A 4,752-nucleotide genomic window follows, 5' to 3' on the forward strand; every position below is an offset into this window, starting at 1 on the left:
GGAACCTCAAAACCTCAAGCCAAACGTCGTGCGAATCTTTAGCAGAGGCAGAAGTTGGTGCAGTGAGAAATCAGAGTTAACCTTTTGGGGTCGAGTGACCCTTCCCCAGAACCGTGAATCTTTAATATTTCGCGGGCACTTTGAGTTGCTGACAGATTCCAGTTTCAAATCGAGATATTTCGGCAGAACACACCAAACAGTCACCGATAACACTATGCGGTGATATTGCCAGGTGCTTATAGCTGGAAATGTCTATTTAAATATCATGGTTATATCAGCAAAGTAGAAACCCTGTGACCACTCATGCGAACCCTGCTAATGACGCACTGTGAAAGTGAATTCAACAAATCTGTCAGTGCGTGGGACGATACCACACAGATAATCCGCACTTCAACCGCGTGTTTCGTCACTCACAAAAATACCCGAATGGCTCACTAATGTCTTTTACAGGAGACCATGAGTGTCGTACTCAACGTCAATCCAGCCTGTAAGGGGTTAGGACTCATCCCCTGCTCCTCACCCATGGGACGAAACACTCTCTTAACCCACGTCTGCAGAGATGTTATTACATGCTCCCAGGCGCTGGTGGGACTTGAGCCCAGGGCTCCTAGCACAGAGGTAGAAACACTACCACAAGTATCTGAACAAGGTGCCACGGTGGCTCAGTGGTTAGCACTGCTGCCTCACAGGGACCAGGATTCAATTCCACCCTCGGGCAACTGTCTGTGCGGAGTGTGCACATTCTCCCCGTGCCTGCGTGGGTTTCCTCCGGGTGCTCCGGTTTCCTCCCACAGTCCAAAGGCGTGCAGGTTAGGGTGGATTGGCCATGCTAAATTACCCATAGTGCTCGGGGATGTGTAGATTAGGTGAGCTATCGGGGGACAGGTCTGGGTGGGGTTATCTGAGGGTTGGTGTGGACTTGTTGGGCCGAAGGGCCTGTTCCCACACTGTAGATATTCTATGATCTATGATTTGAAAAAGGCAACTCTTAGATATTTTCTAATCAACCTGCTCAGAGTCCACACCTGGCCAAGCAGCATCATGGGAGCAAAAAGGCTGACGTTTTGGGCCTAGACCCTTGATGAAGGGTCTAGGCTCGAAACGTCAGCCTTTCTGCTCCTCGGATGCTGCTTGGCCTGCTGTGTTCATCCAGCTCTACACCTTGTTGTCTCGGATTCTCCAGCATCTGCAGTTCCTACCATCTCAGAGTGCACACCTTCCGGGTTTGGGGAGGGGTGGGGTGGGGGGCAGCACTGGAATTAAAACCAGGGCCTCCTAGTCCAGAGGCGGTGACACTACCACTGTGTCACGAGCTCCCGAGAAAGGGTATGCATGTCTTCAGTGGGATTCCAATGAGGCCTTCCAACAAAGACTCAAAACGTTGACTCTGCTCTCGCTGTCTCCACAGACGCTGCCAGACCTGCTGAGTTTCTCCAGCAATCTCTGTGTTTGTTTCAGGTTTCCAGCATCCATAGTATTTTGTTTTATAACGTTGCAATGAAGTCTTGTTGGATTGGCTGCTGGAGTAACCCGCTGGTTCCAGAAGGAGGGTGAAACTGTCATGGTTTGGGGTTTGGAAGAATGAGAGGGGACCTCATTGAAACATTTAAGGCGCAAAATTGCAAAATACTTTCTCCTACACCCCCCCAGTTCATCCCCAGCTACAATCTGGAACATGGATTTAGAGACTCAGAACAGAGGAATTGGGTCCTTGCGGCTCAGTAGTAGCGTCCCCACTCTCAAGCCAGGAGGCCAAGTTCAAATCCCACCTGCTCCAGAGGTGTGTGGTAACATTGAGTTGATTAAGAAATTCTTTAGATGGCTGGATATTGAGGGTTGCGGGTGAGGAAGAATTTCTTCAGTGGGATGGTTGAAAACAGATTCTGGGAATGTGAGGTTCTGGTGGGTCAGTGGAATGGAGCTGGAGAATCAGCCATTGGTCTTGAATATGCTCAAGAAGCCAAAGGCCTACGCTTGACTCTTGTTCCTATTTACTTTGGATTGGGATCAGTTGTATTATCTACTCCTTTTCGTAGCAGTGATATAACAAAGTGCGAAAAGATAGCACTGAGTTGAAGGCTATAATTCAGTCCTTGGGTTGAATTCCGCTGTTATTTTCAGTCCAGGGTTCCTCATCTACAGAAATGTTACTGCCTCGTGACATGCTGTGGATTGTCAGAGTATTGGACAGGTCAGGGAGATGGGGAGAAAGTGTTCCATCTGGGAAAAAGATCAAGAAACACAGGGAGCAGGTTTACAGCGACTTATAGGAGAAAGATATGAAGTGGGAGGGAGATTTTTTTTAACAAATCATGTTCATTATCAGAGTCTGGGATGCGCCATCTGGAAAATGGGATTCAACGAAAGGCTCCAGATGGTTATGTGACTCGAAACTGGTCCTAACTCAGGACGTGTGTTCAGAGGGCCAGCAGAGACACAATGGGGCAAATGGCCCTCTTCTGCGCTACAAGAATTCTTCAATTGAGCGCTCAGTGCGTCTTGGCGTGTATGACACGATGGTTCCTTCGAGACAGGATAGATTTACTCTCCCCCTTGTCCAAAGGCTCGAACAAGTCGGCCATTTTGAACTGAGAGGAGGCGAAATCTTTTCACGGAGGGACTGTGAAAACGTTGAGGCGGGGAATTCTCTGGTCCAGAGAACGGGGTGGGCTCAGCGCTCGAGTACGTTCAAAACTGGTCAATGGACGTGTGGGGACTGAGAGAATTGAAGAATTTTGGGATAGGGAGGGAAGTTGGCATTTGAGTTAGAAGACCAATCAGTGACAGATACCTGGCTCGATACCCAGCCTGTTCCCTCCACTGCTCCTTGTGATCCCAACACCCTCGCAAAAAAATTTTTTTCTCTTCATTCACAGGATGACAGTGTTACTGGATAGGTCGGCATTTATCGCTCATCCCGAATTACCCAGAGGCCAGTTAAGAGTCAACCACATTTCTGTGGGACTGGAGTTACATATAGGCCCAGGCCAGGTAAGGGATGGCAGTTTCCTTCCCTAAAGGACATTAGTGAACCAGATGGGTTTTTCCGACAATCGGCGATGGATTCACGGTCATCATTAGATTCCTAATTTCAGAATAGCCCATAGGTTGTGAAGAAAGCAATCTCGGCACAGTCTACGTGTCCTTCGGGGGCAACTAGAGACAATCTTATCAAATAGCAAGGTAGGCCTTGGCCTACATCTCCTCACAAGCAAATGGGACAACAGGAACTGGGAGCAGGAAGAGGCCATTCGGCCCCTCGAAGCTGCTTTGCCATTCAATAAGATGGTGGCTGATCTGATCGCAGGCTGAACCCCACATTCCAGTCTAACCCTTGATTCACTCATCAAGCAAAACTCGGCCTGGAGTATATTGAAAGGCCCTGTCTACATTGTTCTCGCTTTTCACAAGCAATTGATCAATGAATACAGTTTTGTCAGCCTCACTCACAGTGTGAGGGCAAAAAAATAAAAACATTGTTTCTGTGATTATATTTCTGTCAATCAGGCCATGTATTGATGTCCCATTTATATCATCATATTGTCATGTTATATATTGGGTGGCATGGTGGCTCAGTGGTTGGCCTGGAGTCACCTGCAGGCCCAGGCCGGGTAAGGATGGCAGTTTCTTTCCCTAAAGGACATCAGTGAGCTAGATGGGTTTTTCTGATGATCAGCGATGATTCACTGCTGCCTCACAGCGCCAGGGACCTGGGTTCAATCCCACCCTCGGGTGACTGTGTGGAGTTTGCACATTCTCCCCGTGTCTGCGTGGGTTTCCTCCGGGTGCTCCGGTTTCCTCCCACAGTCCCAAAGATGTGCAGTTTAGGGTGGATTGGCCATGCTAAATTACCCATAGTGCCCAGGGATGTGCAGGCTGAGAGAGGAAAGAAAAGGATCTTCAAGGCTCGAGAGAGAAATGTTCACCCAGAGGGCGGCTAGGACCTGAAACTTTCACTCGCAGTCACGATACTGTCAGTGGCAAGGTGAGAGCTAGACAGAACCGTGAAGCAGGAAGGAAATGGAGACACGGGGTGAATGGAGAGGAGAAGGATGAGGACGTTGGCCAGCATGGAAGAGGAGCGGCAGGGCCGAATGGTGTCTTTCCTTCTAAGACTCTCAGTGCATTTTGTTTTGTGCGGTTTCAGGACAGACAGCAAAGAAACCCCTGGGGATTGGCAATCGTCTCTGACCTGACGATATTTAATAGCACCACAAGGCTGGAGAAGGTTTGGGTTCGGTTTTGGAGAGACGCTGGATATTTTTCTTTGGAGCAGGTTGGGGACCCGATAGAGGTCAGTAAGATTACAAGGGGCACAACAGAGTGGATAGCAAGCAACGGATCCCCTTAGTCGAAGGGTCAATAACAAAGCGGGGGCATCATTTTAAAGTGAAAATATTCCAGGGGATTTGAGTAAAAACATATTTTTCACTAGAGGGCAGTGGGGGTCTGGAATGCACTGCCTGAGAGGGTAGTTGAGGAAGGAAACCTCACAATGTTTAAAGAAGCTTAGCACTTGAAGAGGCATAACATTCAAGGCTTTGGGCCCAATCAGGGAAATCGGGACTGGTGTAGATTTAGAACCATTCTTGCCAGTGCTGCCTAGGTGGGCCGAAAGGCCTATTCAGGACTGTATGAGTCTAAGGCAGTTTTGCTCTCCAGACCTGAAACGGCATGCGACTCATGCACTCTCACACTCACGCACTCTCTCACACGCACACACACTCACTCACTCTCACACTCCCTCACACG

Source organism: Rhincodon typus, chromosome 39 (genome assembly GCF_021869965.1).
Source record: "Rhincodon typus isolate 14 chromosome 39, sRhiTyp1.1, whole genome shotgun sequence".
Taxonomy (NCBI): Eukaryota; Metazoa; Chordata; class Chondrichthyes; order Orectolobiformes; family Rhincodontidae; genus Rhincodon; species Rhincodon typus.